Source organism: Salmo trutta, unplaced genomic scaffold, assembly GCF_901001165.1.
Source record: "Salmo trutta unplaced genomic scaffold, fSalTru1.1, whole genome shotgun sequence".
NCBI classification, from domain to species: domain Eukaryota; kingdom Metazoa; phylum Chordata; class Actinopteri; order Salmoniformes; family Salmonidae; genus Salmo; species Salmo trutta.
This window is the reverse complement of record NW_021822716.1, coordinates 10,469-25,595: the sequence shown is the minus strand read 5'-3', so window position 1 is coordinate 25,595 and position 15,127 is coordinate 10,469. Positions and strand designations below refer to the sequence as shown.

Here is a 15,127-nt window from a genome sequence, read left to right as displayed (position 1 = left end):
GTTAATATAGCACTGTGCCAGGGGATGGTCTGGTTAATATAGCACCATGCCAGGGGATGGTCTGGTTAATATAGCACTGTGCCATGCCAGGGGATGGTCTGGTTAATATAGCACTGTGCCAGGGGATGGTCTGGTTAATATAGCACCATGCCAGGGGATGGTCTGGTTAATATAGCACCATGCCAGGGGATGGTCTGGTTAATATAGCACTGTGCCAGGGGATGGTCTGGTTAATATAGCACCATGCCAGGGGATGGTCTGGTTAATATAGCACTGTGCCAGGGGATGGTCTGGTTAATATAGCACTGTGCCAGGGGATGGTCTGGTTAATATAGCACTGTGCCAGGGGATGGTCAGGTTAATATAGCACTGTGCCAGGGGATGGTCTGGTTAATATAGCACCATGCCAGGGGATGGTCTGGTTAATATAGCACTGTGCCAGGGGATGGTCTGGTTAATATAGCACTTTGCCAGGGGATGGTCTGGTTAATATAGCACTGTGCCAGGGGATGGTCTGGTTAATATAGCACCATGCCAGGGGATGGTCTGGTTAATATAGCACTGTGCCAGGGGATGGTCTGGTTAATATAGCACCATGCCAGGGGATGGTCTGGTTAATATAGCACTGTGCCAGGGGATGGTCTGGTTAATATAGCACTGTGCCAGGGGATGGTCTGTGCGGAAGAGTAAGTTGGTTACGTTCCATTTTTATAATAGTGTTAACAGATTTTTATAATAGTCAGCAAAAAATGGCTCTTGATTTTCCAGAAGAAGCTACTTTTTTGTGCTCTTTTCGTTCCTTCTCATGTTTTACATCCAGAGGATACTGTATTGTAATGATCTCTGAACAGCGGGAAGGAGCTTCAAAGGCCTCTGCATTTGGGCGGGGGAGGCTGTGAAACTCTCCTGCCGTTGTTGGGCTCAAGGGCTTTGACACCTCTCACTTTACACCTCAGTGCTAATTGAAGTTACAGTCAGATCTGGTCTGTCCTAGCAAGCTTGGTCGCCTTAACTTAGCATTCAGTCCTTATAAAGTAAAATATATCATTGTAATGTATTTTTCTTCTTGGCTTTAAAAGTAGCTTCAGACTAAACATTACTCATTCAGTTCCAGGTTGGATGTTGTTTTAACATTCACATTTACATTTAAGTCATTTAGCAGACGCTCTTATCCAGAGCGACTTACAAATTGGTGCATCATTCACCTTATGATATCCAGTGGAACAACCACTTTACAATAGTGCATCTAAATCTTTTAAGGGGGGGGGTTAGAAGGATTACTTTATCCTATCCCAGGTATTCCTTAAAGAGGTGGGGTTTCAGGTGTCTCCGGAAGGTGGTGATTGACTCTGCTGTCCTGGCGTCATGAGGGAGCTTGTTCCACCATTGGGGTGCCAGAGCAGTGAACAATTTTGACTGGGCTGAGCGGGAACTGTGCTTCCTCAGAGGTAGGGAGGCGAGCAGGCCAGAGGTGGATGAACGCAGTGCCCTTGTTTGGGTGTAGGGCCTGATCAGAGCCTGAAGGTACGGAGGTGCCGTTCCCCTCACAGCTCCGTAGGCAAGCACCATGGACTTGTAGCGGATGCGAGCTTCAACTGGAAGCCAGTGGAGAGAGCGGAGGAGCGGGGTGACGTGAGAGAACTTGGGAAGGTTGAACACCAGACGGGCTGCGGCGTTCTGGATGAGTTGTAGGGGTTTAATGGCACAGGCAGGGAGCCCAGCCAACAGCGAGTTGCAGTAATCCAGACGGGAGATGACAAGTGCCTGGACTAGGACCTGCGCCGCTTCCTGTGTGAGGCAGGGTCGTACTCTGCGAATGTTGTAGAGCATGAACATACAGGATCGGGTCACCGCCTTGATGTTAGTGGAGAACGACAGGGTGTTGTCCAGGGTCACGCCAAGGTTCTTAGCACTCTGGGAGGAGGACACAAGGGAGTTGTCAACCGTGATGGCGAGATCATGGAACGGGCAGTCCTTCCCCGGGAGGAAGAGCAGCTCCGTCTTGCCGAGGTTCAGCTTGAGGTGGTGATCCGTCATCCACACTGATATGTCTGCCAGACATGCAGAGATGCGATTCGCCACCTGGTTATCAGAAGGGGGAAAGGAGAAGATTAATTGTGTGTCGTCTGCATAGCAATGATAGGAGAGACCATGTGAGGATATGACAGAGCCAAGTGACTTGGTGTATAGTGAGAATAGGAGAGGGCCTAGAACAGAGCCCTGGGGGACACCAGTGGTGAGAGCACATGGTGCGGAGACAGATTCTTGCCACGCCACCTGGTAGGAGCGACCTGTCAGGTAGGACGCAATCCAAGTGTTGGCCGCGCCGGAGATGCCCAGCTCGGAGAGGGTGGAGAGGAGGATCTGATGGTTCACAGTATCAAAGGCAGCAGATAGGTCTAGAAGGATGAGAGCAGAAGAGAGAGAGTTAGCTTTAGCAGTGCGGAGAGCCTCCGTGGCACAGAGAAGAGCAGTCTCAGTTGAATGCCCAGTCTTGAAACCTGACTGATTAGGATCAAGAAGGTCATTCTAAGAGAGATAGCAGGAGAGCTGGCCAAGGACGGCATGTTCAAGAGTTTTGGAGAGAAAAGAAAGAAGGGATACTGGTCTGTAGTTGTTGACATCGGAGGGATCGAGTGTAGGTTTTTTCAGAAGGGGTGCAACTCTCGCTCTCTTGAAGACGGAAGGGACGTAGCCAGCGGTCAAGGATGAGTTGATGAGCGAGGTGAGGTAGGGGAGAAGGTCTCCGGAAATGGTCTGGAGAAGAGAGGAGGGGATAGGGTCAAGTGGCAGGTTGTTGGGCGGCCGGCCGTCACAAGACGCGAGATTTCATCTGGAGAGAGAGGGGAGAAAGAGGTCAAAGCACAGGGTAGGGCAGTGTGAGCAGGACCAGCGGTGTCGTTTGACATAGCAAACGAGGATCGGATGTCATCAACCTTCTTTTCAAAATGGTTGACGAAGTCATCCGCAGAGAGGGAGGAGGGGGGGAGGGGGAGGAGGATTCAGGAGGGAGGAGAAGGTAGCAAAGAGCTTCCTAGGGTTAGAGGCAGATGCTTGGAATTTAGAGTGGTAGAAAGTGGCTTTAGCAGCAGAGACAGAAAAGGAAAATGTAGAGAGGAGGGAGTGAAAGGATGCCAGGTCCGCAGGGAGGCAAGTTTTCCTCCATTTCCGCTCGGCTGCCCGGAGCCCTGTTCTGTGAGCTCGCAGTGAGTCGTCGAACCACGGAGCAGGAGGGGAGGACCGAGCCGGCCTGGAGGATAGGGGACAGAGAAAATCAAAGGATGCAGAAAGGGAGGAGAGGAGGGTTGAGGAGGCAGAATCAGGAGATAGGTTGGAGAAGGTTTGAGCAGAGGGAAGAGATGATAGGATGGGAGAGAGAGAGCGAAGGTTGGGACGGCGCAATACCATCCGAGTAGGGGCAGAGTGAGAAGTGTTGGATGAGAGCGAGAGGGAAAAGGATACAAGGTAGTGGTCGGAGACTTGGAGGGGAGTTGCAATGAGATTAGTGGAAGAACAGCATCTAGTAAAGATGAGGTCAAGCGTATTGCCTGCCTTGTGAGTAGGGGGGGAAGGTGAGAGGGTGAGGTCAAAAGAGGAGAGGAGTGGAAAGAAGGAGGCAGAGAGGAATGAGTCAAAGTTAGACGTGGGGAGGTTAAAGTCACCCAGAACTGTGAGAGGTGAGCCATCCTCAGGAAAGGAACTTATCAAGGCGTCAAGCTCATTGATGAACTCTCCAAGGGAACCTGGAGGGCGATAAATGATAAGGATGTTAAGCTTGAAAGGGCTGGTAACTGTGACAGCATGGAATTCAAATGAGGAGATAGACAGATGGGTCAGGGGAGAAAGAGAGAATGTCCACTTGGGAGAGATGAGGATTCCAGTGCCACCACCCCGCTGGCTCGATGCTCTAGGGGTATGCGAGAACACGTGGGCAGACGAGGAGAGAGCAGTAGGAGTAGCAGTGTTATCTGAGGTAATCCATGTTTCCGTCAGCGCCAGGAAGTCTAGGGACTGGAGGGTAGCATAGGCTGAGATGAACTCAGCCTTGTTGGCCGCAGACCGGCAGTTCCAGAGGCTGCCGGACACCTCGAACTCCACGTGGGTCGTGCGCGCTGGGACCACCAGGTTAGAGTGGCAGCGGCCACGCGGTGTGAAGTGTTTGTATGGCCTGCGCAGAGGGGAGAGAACAGGGATAGACAGACACATAGTTGACAAGCTACAGAAGAGGCTACGCTAATGCAAAGGAGATTAGAATGACAAGTGGACTACACGTCTCGAATGTTCAGAAAGTTAAGCTTACGTTGCGAAAATCTTATTGACTAAAATGATGAAAATGATACAGTACTGCTGGCTGGTGGAGTAGGCTAGCTAGCAGTGGCTGCGTTGTTGACTTTGTTTGAACGTGTAGCTGGCTAGGTAACCTCGATAGTTTCAGTACTACACCTTGTCATGATACAAAAGCAACTTTGTAGCTAGCTAACATAACACTAATCAAGACGTTCCTTTGTAATGTATTTAGTTTCTACAATGCTGCTCGTCGGTAATAGTTGGCTAGGTATGGAACAATGGCGTCGCGGGGGACGGAAATAGCTGGCTAGCTAACCTCGATAATTACTAAACTACACAATTATCAAGCTATGACAAAGACAACTATGTAGCTAGCTAGCTAACACTGCACTAGTCAAATCGTTCCGTTGTAATGTATTAGTATCTACAGCGCTGCTAGTCGGTAACGGTTGGCTAGCTAGCAAACCCACTAGCTAGCAGTGGGTTTGATGACTAGGTGTGTTGACTAAGTCTGGAGTCTGGACAAGGCGTCGCGTTGCGGCTGGCTAGCTAACCTCGATAATTACTCTAAACTACACAATTATCTTAGATACAAAGACAGCAAAGACAACTATGTAGCTAGCTAACTAACACTAACACTACACTAATCAAGTCGTTCCGTTGTAATGTAATAGTTTCTACAGTGCTGCTAGTCGGTAGAGGTTGGCTAGCTAGCAGTGTTGACTAGCTAGCTAGCAGTGTTGACTACGTTAGGAGGACGAAAAAAAATAGCTAGCCTCGATAATTACTCTAATTACTCTAAACTACACAATTATCTTTGATAGCTAAGAAAAATTGCTCAGATCAAACAAACCAAACCGTTGTAATGTAATGAAGTGTAATATTACCTGTGGAGCGAAGCGAAGTGCGACTGCTCGCTCCGGACCGGAAGTAATACTCTGTTTCTGTTGTTTGTTTGCCACTGAATTTGCTGTATAGCTTGGAAATAAGAATCTTTGGAAGTAGGAATCCTTCCAGGTAGTTTTGTCCAAAATCAGTTTGTGTTTTTGGAGTTTTGATTTGGAGTGAAGGTTATGCTGTGGAGGGTAGTATCCTGTATATGTCCTGGTGACATAGTGAAGGTTATGTTGTGGAGGGTAGTATCCTGTATATGTCCTGGTGACATAGTGAAGGTTATGCTGTGGAGGGTAGTATCCTGTATATGTCCTGGTGACATAGTGAAGGTTATGCTGTGGAGGGTAGTATTCTGTATATGTCCTGGTGACATAGTGAAGGTTATGTTGTGGAGGGTAGTATCCTGTATATGTCCTGGTGACATAGTGAAGGTTATGCTGTGGAGGGTAGTATCCTGTATATGTCCTGGTGACATAGTGAAGGTTATGTTGTGGAGGGTAGTATCCTGTATATGTCCTGGTGACATAGTGAAGGTTATGCTGTGGAGGGTAGTATTCTGTATATGTCCTGGTGACATAGTGAAGGTTATGTTGTGGAGGGTAGTATCCTGTATATGTCCTGGTGACATAGTGAAGGTTATGCTGTGGAGGGTAGTATTCTGTATATGTCCTGGTGACATAGTGAAGGTTATGTTGTGGAGGGTAGTATTCTGTATATGTCCTGGTGACATAGTGAAGGTTATGTTGTGGAGGGTAGTATCCTGTATATGTCCTGGTGACATAGTGAAGGTTATGTTGTGGAGGGTAGTATCCTGTATATGTCCTGGTGACATAGTGAAGGTTGTGTTGTGGAGGGTAGTATCCTGTATATGTCCTGGTGACATAGTGAAGGTTATGTTGTGGAGGGTAGTATTCTGTATATGTCCTGGTGACATAGTGAAGGTTATGTTGTGGAGGGTAGTATCCTGTATATGTCCTGGTGACATAGTGAAGGTTATGCTGTGGAGGGTAGTATCCTGTATATGTCCTGGTGACATAGTGAAGGTTATGTTGTGGAGGGTAGTATCCTGTATATGTCCTGGTGACATAGTGAAGGTTATGCTGTGGAGGGTAGTATCTTGTATATGTCCTGTTGACATAGTGAAGGTTATGTTGTGGAGGGTAGTATCCTGTATATGTCCCTGCCAAAAAATCCAAGTTTCTCTAACTCTAAATCTATCTTTTTGTAAAAACATGCTGAAGAATTCTCTCTCTCTCTGTCTCTCTGTCTCTCTCTAGCTCTCAACTTTCCCATGTTTATTACCGGCCTCCTGCCCCTCCTCCTGTTGCCGGGCCCTGGTTGCCGTGCGGCTGACATTCCGGAGGACACCACGGCTGAGTTCTCTGTCAGACTGTACCACCAGCTGCAGGCGCGGGGGGGGGGACGACAACATCATCTTCTCTCCCCTCAGTGTGGCTGTGGCCCTGGGCATGGTGGAGCTGGGGGCCCGCGGGGCCTCCCTCACACAGATACGCCAGGCTGTCGGCTTCAGCCACCTACCGACAGGTATACACACTGCAGAACACACACACACACATACAGCCACCTACCGATAGGTATACACACCGCAGAACACACACACACTCACACAGCCACTTACCGACAGGTATACACACTGCAGAACACACACACACACATACAGCCACCTACCGACAGGTATACACACTGCAGAACACACACACACTCACACAGCCACCTACCGACAGGTATACACACCGCAGAACACACACACACACACAGCCACCTACCGACAGGTATACACACTGCAGAACCCACACACACTCACACAGCCACCTACCGACAGGTATACACACTGCAGAACACACACACACTCACACAGCCACCTACCGACAGGTATACACACCGCAGAACACACACACACTCACACAGCCACCTACCGACAGGTATACACACTGCAGAACACACACACACTCACACAGCCACCTACCGACAGGTATACACACTGCAGAACACACACACACTCACACAGCCACCTACCGACAGGTATACACACCGCAGAACACACACACACACACACAGCCACCTACCGACAGGTATACACACTGCAGAACACACACACACTCACACAGCCACCTACCGACAGGTATACACACCGCAGAACACACACACACTCACACAGCCACCTACCGACAGGTATACACACTGAAGAACACACACACATTCACACAGCCACCTCCCAGTGAGTAAGACGTCTGTCTCTCTGTCCGTCTCCCAGATGAGGAGTTCTCTCTGCTTCAGAACCTGACAGGGGCTCTGTCTGAAGACCACGCCCACTACATCATCCGATTGGCCAACTCCCTCTTCCTGCAGAGTGGCGTGACCTTTAACCCGGAGTTCCTTCGGCTGATGAAGAAGTACTTCCGGGCGGAGGTGGAGACGGTGGACTTCAGCGACTCAGCAGCCGTGGCAGAGCAGATCAATGGCTGGGTGGAGAACCACACTGAGAGTGAGTCTGTGTGTGGCATGATGACTCCTTGCTGTCCCCAGTCCACCTGGCCATGCTGCTGCTCCAGTTCCCACTGTTCTGCCTGCGGCTACGGAATCCTGACCTGTTCACCGGACGTGCTTGTTGCACCCTCGACAACTACTATGATTATTATTATTTGACCATGCTGGTCATTTATGAACATTTTAACATCTTGACCATGTTCTGTTATAATATCCACCCGGCACAGCCAGAAGAGGACTGGCCACCCCTCATAGCCTGGTTCCTCTCTAGGTTTCTTCCTAGGTTTTTGGCCTTTCTAGGGAGTTTTTCCTAGGGAGTTTTTCCTAGCCACCGTGCTTCTTTCACATGCATTGCTTGCTGTTTGGGGTTTTAGGCTGGGTTTCTGTACAGCACTTTGAGATTTCAGCTGATATACGAAGGGCTATATAAATAAATTTGATTTGATTTGAATGTCACCTAATGCATGTGGTTATATATACAGGCATGCATATAAGTTAACCGCTGTGTGTGTGTGTGTCTGTCTGTCTGTCTGTCTGTCTGTCTGTCTGTCTGTCTGTCTGTCTGTCTGTCTCCCTCCCTCCCTCCCTCCAGGGAAGATCCGTGACCTGCTGTCAGCTGATGACTTCAGCAGTGTGACCCAGCTGACCCTGGTCAACGCTGTGTACTTCCGGGGCAGCTGGAAGAACCAGTTCAGACCGGAAAACACCAGAACCTTCTCCTTCAGCAAGGATGACGGGAGCGAAGCCCAGACACACATGATGTACCAGCAGGGAGACTTCTACTACGGTAGGGGTGTGTGTGTCTCTGTGTGTGTGTCTTTGTGTGTGTGTCTCTGTCTCTCTCTCTCTCTGTGTGTGTGTGTGTGTGTGTGTGTGTGTGTCTCTGTCTGTCTCTCTCTCTGTGTGTGTGTGTGTGTCTCTGTCTGTCTCTCTCTGTGTGTGTGTGTGTGTGTGTGTGTGTGTGTGTGTGTGTGTGTGTGTGTGTGTGTGTGTGTGTGTGTGTGTGTGTGTGTGTGTGTGTGTGTGTGTGTAAACTCTCATGTACCAGTGGGAATAGAAACAGGTCCCCCAAGAGATGTCTGTATATAAATCATATACTCTATCACAAACATACACACACCCTCACAAACAAACACACTCTCACAGACACATACACACACCCTTTTGCACAAAAAAGCAAATGTTCCAGAAAGTGCTATTCTTATCTTCTCTCTTCTGTCTCTTCTCTCTTCTGTCTCTTCTCTCTTCTGTGTCTCTTCTGTCTCTCAGAGTCTGTTATTGTGTCTCTGACATTGTCTGCCTGTGTGTGTGTGTGTGTGTGTGTGTGTCAGGTGAATTCAGTGATGGTTCATCCGAGGCAGGAGGTGTGTACCAGGTGTTGGAGATGCCCTATGAAGGAGAGGACATGAGCATGCTGGTGGTGTTACCCAGACAGGAAGTCCCCCTGGCAGTGCTGGAGCCAATCATCAGAGCCCCTCTCCTGGAGGAGTGGGCCAACAACGTCAAGAGGCAGAAGGTGGAGGTCTACCTGCCCAGGTAGAGGAGAAAACACACACACACACACAGTCTCTCTCTCACACACACACACACTTGTTCCATTGTATGTGTGTGTATTGTCAGGTTTAAGGTTGAGCAGAAGGTAGATCTGATGGAGACTCTGCAGGATCTGGGCATCAAGAACATCTTCACTAGAGATGCTGACCTCTCTGCCATGACAGGTAGGAGCTCTTCCCAGCCTGCCCACGTCTCTCACACACACACACACACACACACACACACACACAGACCTCCGCCATGACAGGTAGGAGCTCTTCCCAGCCTGCCCACGTCTCACACACACACACACACACACACACACACACACACACACACACACACACACACACACACACACACACACACACACAGACCTCCGCCATGACAGGTAGGAGCTCTTCCCAGCCTTCCCACATCACACACACACACACACACACACACACACACACACACACACACACACACACACACACCTCTCCGCCATGACAGGTAGGAGCCCTTCCCAGCCTGCCCACGTCTCTCTCACACACACACACACACACACACACACACACACACACACACACACACACACACACACCAACGCCATTACAAGTGAGATGACTGTTATTGTTGGTCTTTAATTGGAGTGGGTGTAGGGAAAAGGGTCTGAGGAACAAGCAGCAGTGGGTTTTATACATCTAATGTAATTATACAATATGAGGTGGGGGAACATCAAACAGCATCAGAGAAACTGTCCAACCTCCTGGAGAAAGATTCCAGGTTAATACTCTTGTGTTTACGTGTTCATGTGAATCGTCCGTGTGTCATCCTGGTGACCTTGGTTCCTTGTACTTTCAGGGATGAGCTCTGACATCACTTCCTATCAACAGAGAACAAGTACAAACTTTTCCAAACCAACAGAATAGTTAAACATGACAGTTTTAGAGCCTTTATTCTCTAAATGTTGGTACAGCAGCTGTTCATACAGTTCCCTATGAAATGACCCTCTGTAAACAGAGCAGCCAGAGTGCTTCAGACAGTGTCCTATGAAATCAATCTATAAAATGTATTTATAAAGCCCTTTTTATATCAGCCAATGTCACAAAGTGCTGTACAGAAACGCAGCCTAAAACCCCAAACAGCAAGCAATGCAGATGTAGAAGCACGGTGGCTTGGAAAAGCTCCCTAGAAAGGCCAGAACCTAGGAAGAAACCTAGAGAGGAATCAGGCTCTGAGGGTTGGCCAGTCCTCTTCTGGCTGTGCCAGGAAATTACCCGCTGTAAACAGACAGTGAATTTAACAGACATACACTACCGTTCAAAAGTTTGAGGTCACTTAGAAATGTCCTTGGGTTTTTTTGTCCATTAAAATAACATAAAATTGATCAGAAATATAGTGTAGACATTGTTAATGTTGTAAATGGCTATTGCAGCTGGAAACGGCTGATTTTTTTTAAATGGAATATCTACATAGGCGAACAGAGGCCCATTATCAGCAACCATCACTCCTGTGTTCCAATGGCACGTTGTGTTAGCTAATCCAAGTTTATCATTTTAAAAGGCTAATTGATCATTAGGAAACCCTTTTGCAATTATGTTAGCACACCTGAAAACTGTTGTTCTGATTAAAGAAGCAATAAAACTGGCCTTTAGACTAGTTGAGTATCTGGAGCATCAGCATTTGTGGGTTCGATTACAGGCTCAAAATGGCTAGAAACAAAGACCTTTCATCTGAAACTCGTCAGTCTATTCTTGTTCTGAGAAATGAAGGCTATTCCATGTGAGAAAATGCCAAGAAACTGAAGATCTCATACAATGCTGTGTACTACTCCCTTCACAGAACAGCGCAAACTGGCTCTAACCAGAATAGAAAGAGGAGTGGGAGGCCCCGGTGCAGAGGACAAGTACATTCGTGTCTACTTTGAGAAACAGATGCCTCACAAGTCCTCAGCTGGCAGCTTCATTAAATAATACCCACAAAACCCCAGTCTCAACGTCAACAGTGAAGAGGCGACTCCGGGATGCTGACCTTCTAGGCAGAGTTCCTCTGTCCAGTGTCTGTGTTCTTTTGCCCATCTTAATCTTTTCTTTTTATTGGCCAGTTTGAGATATGGCTTTTTCTTTGCAAATCTGCCTAGAAGGCCAGCATCCTGGAGTCACCTCTTCACTGTTGACGTTGAGACTGGTGTTTTGTGGGTAGTATTTCATGAAGCTGCCAGTTAAGGACTTTCAAAAACAAGGACATTTCTAAGTGACCCCAAACTTTTGAACGGTAGTGTATTTATTGATTAGCATTGGGGATAATGTGTAACCAAGTCTTTACTGTGTTGTGGTGTCAACAAATTGCATGTCTGCTTTCGCTGGACATCATCATAGGTTCAGAAAACTATCAGAAATAAACAGCACAACGCTGAGGTGTACATTATCACTTAGCAACGGCTATGGAGGAGAAAGTGGCGCTCTGAGGAACTTTCAAATAGAAACCAAATTGGCTTAACTCTCTATACATGACTCTGATCAGACGGAAAGACACACCTTAAATCTCTACCAATGTACCTCATGCTGAGTGGGTCAGTCTGAACATCTCTACCAAGGTACCTCATGCTGAGTGGGTCAGTCTGAACATCTCTACCAAGGTACCTCAAGCTGAGTGGATCAGTCTGAAAATCTCTACCAAGGTACCTCAAGTTGAGTGGGTTGATCTGAAAATCTCTACCAAGGTACCTCAAGCTGAGTGGGTTGATCTGAACATCTCTACCAAGGTACCTCAAGCTGAGTGGGTTGATCTGAAAATCTCTACCAAGGTATCTCATGCTGAGTGGGTTGATCTGAACATCTCTACCAAGGTACCTCAAGCTGAGTGGGTTGATCTGAACATCTCTACCAAGGTACCTCAAGCTGAGTGGGTTGATCTGAACATCTCTACCAAGGTATCTCATGCCGAGTGGGCCGGTCAGATTGACAGAATGGCGCCGTGCGTCAGAGGATGGAAATAGTTGGATAGAAATCTTTAACAGTCTCAGCCAGGAGTGTTAGAAACACTTTACATGTTTGTGTGTGTGTGTGTGTGTGTGTGTGTGTGTGTGTGTGTGTGTGTGTGTGTGTGTGTGTGTGTGTGTGTGTGTGTGTGTGTGTGTGTGTGTGTGTATGGTCCAGACGGTAAGGACCTGTTCATTGGGAAGGCGGTGCAGAAGGCCTACCTGGAGGTGACCGAGGAGGGGGCGGAGGGAGCTGCAGGATCAGGTGACCTCATGGTTGCATCATCATCATCTCCTCACCTCCACCACCCCTCATCAGAGGACCGCTTTATATCCTGTCCACTTTCTCTATTACCCTTACTGACCTCATCGTTAACTTCCTGAAATTACATTCTGTCTGCGGGGTCTACCCTTACTGTCTTTCTGCTCTCTCTCTCTCTCGCTGTCCCTCTCTGTCTCTGTCTCTCTCTCTCTCTCTCTCTCTCTCTCTCTCTCTCTCTCTCTCTCTCTGTCTCTTTCTCTCTCTCTCGCTGTCTCTCTGTCTCTCGCTGTCTCTGTCTCTCTCTCTGCATCTCTCGCTCTCTGTGTCTCTCTCTGCATCTCTCGCTCTCTGTGTCTCTCTCTGCATCTCTCTCTCTCTGCATCTCTCTCTCTCTGCATCTCTCTCTCTCGCTCTCTTTTGCTTTTAAATGTTTCCTTCTCTCTATCCACCTGTGCTCTTGCTATTCCTCTCTCTCAATACCTCCCTCTCTCTCTCTATCCCTCTGTTCCTCTCTCTGTTCCTCTCTATCCCTCTCTCTATCCCACTCTCTATCTCTCTCTCTCTCTCTCTCCGTCTATTAGTACCCTGTCTCTTTTCTATTCTTCTTGTCAATCTCTGTCAGAGTCGATCCTGTGTGTTGTCTTCCCACTGCTGTACTGTGTTGTCTTCCCACTGCTGTACTGTGGTGTCTTCCCACTGCAGTACTGTGTTGTCTTCCCACTGCTGTACTGTGTTGTCTTCCCACTGCAGTACTGTGTTGTCTTCCCACTGCAGTACTGTGGTGTCTTCCCACTGCAGTACTGTGTTGTCTTCCCACTGCTGTACTGTGGTGTCTTCCCACTGCAGTACTGTGTTGTCTTCCCACTGCTGTACTGTGTTGTCTTCCCACTGCAGTACTGTGTTGTCTTCCCACTGCAGTACTGTGTTGTCTTCCCACTGCAGTACTGTGTTGTCTTCCCACTGCAGTGCTGCGGTGTCTTCCCACTGCTGTACTGTGTTGTCTTCCCACTGCAGTACTGTGTTGTCTTCCCACTGCAGTACTGTGGTGTCTTCCCACTGCTGTACTGTGGTGTCTTCCCACTGCAGTACTGTGTTGTCTTCCCACTGCAGTACTGTGTTGTCTTCCCACTGCAGTGCTGCGGTGTCTTCCCACTGCAGTACTGTGTTGTCTTCCCACTGCTGTACTGTGGTGTCTTCCCACTGCTGTACTGTGGTGTCTTCCCACTGCAGTAATGTGTTGTCTTCCCACTGCTGTACTGTGGTGTCTTCCCACCGCTGTACTGTGGTGTCTTCCCACTGCTGTACTGTGGTGTCTTCCCACTGCTGTACTGTGGTGTCTTCCATATGGATGATATATAAACAGTGCCCCCTCCTGCTGACTGTTCAGTGTCAGTAAATTTAAATGACACTCAATTGTATACTCCTTGCATCCTCTCTCCTCGCCTCCTTCTTAAAACCCATTGGGCAGAAGGACAGAGGGGAGGGACTCCTGGCTTTCTTATCCAATGGGTTTTGAGAAGGAGGCAAGGAGAGAAAACGTATGCAACTGAGAATCTCCCCGTGTGTTGAATGTTCTCTCCCTCTCTGTAGGAATGATGGCCCTTACCAGGACTCTGGTTCTGAACCCTCAGGTCATGGCTGATCACCCCTTCTTCTTCATCATCAGAAACCGCAGGACAGGTGTGTGTTACGCTGTCGGTCTGTCTGTCGTACGTCAGTCTGTCTCTGTCTCTATGTATCTGACCTTAGTATCTTCCCTGACAGTTTCTTTCTCTCCTCTCCAGGTTCTATCCTGTTCATGGGCAGGGTTATGACACCAGAGGTCATCGACCCCACTGACTTCGACAACGACTCCATGTAACTATGAAGACGGCCAATGGGATTCCAGTGTGCTGCTATCCTGCTATGTGGTCATATGCTCAAAGCCAATCAGATCCAGGCAAAACGACGCCATAAACACAACCTTTCCTCTCCCCATCGTCGGCTGTGTTTTTATACTCTTATCGAGAATATATATGATTCCTATTCTATATATTATATATATTGATATATACATATAATGTGACTGTGTTTTGATACTGTAAGCTTTAACCACAAAAGAGAGATGTAAATACACAACATGAACAAAAGTATGTGGACACCTGCTCATCGAACATCTCATTCCAAAATCATGGGTATTAATATGGAGTTGGTCCCCCCACTTTGCTGCTATAACATCCTCCATTCTTCTGGGAGGTTTTTCCACTAGATGTTGGAACATTGCTGCGGGGACTTGCTTCCATTCAGACACAAGAGCATTAGTGAGGTTGGGCACTGATGTTGGGTGATTAGACCTGGCTGGCAGTCTGCGATCCAATTCATCCCAAAGGTGTTCGATGGGGTTGAGGTCAGGGTTCTGTGCAGGCCAGTCAAGTTCTCCCACACTGATCTCGACAAACCATTTCTGTATGGACCTCGCTTTGTGCACGGGGGTATTGTCATGCTGAAACAGGAAATGGCCTTCACCAAACTGTTGCCACAAAGTTGGAAGCACAGAATTGTCTAGAATGTCATTGTATGCTGTAGCGTAAGATTTCCCTTCACTGGAACTAAAGGGCCCAAACCATGAAAAACAGTCCACAATCATTATTCCTCATCCACCAAACTTTACAGTTGGCACTATGCATTTGGGCAGGTAGCGT

General features: G+C 48.1%; 1 pseudogene; it reads left to right on the top strand.

The window, feature by feature from the left end:
- LOC115183982 (neuroserpin-like) overlaps window positions 1-14,656 on the top strand; it is a 40,784-nt pseudogene extending 26,128 nt beyond the window's left edge.
- The last annotated feature ends 471 nt before the right edge of the window (window positions 14,657-15,127 follow it).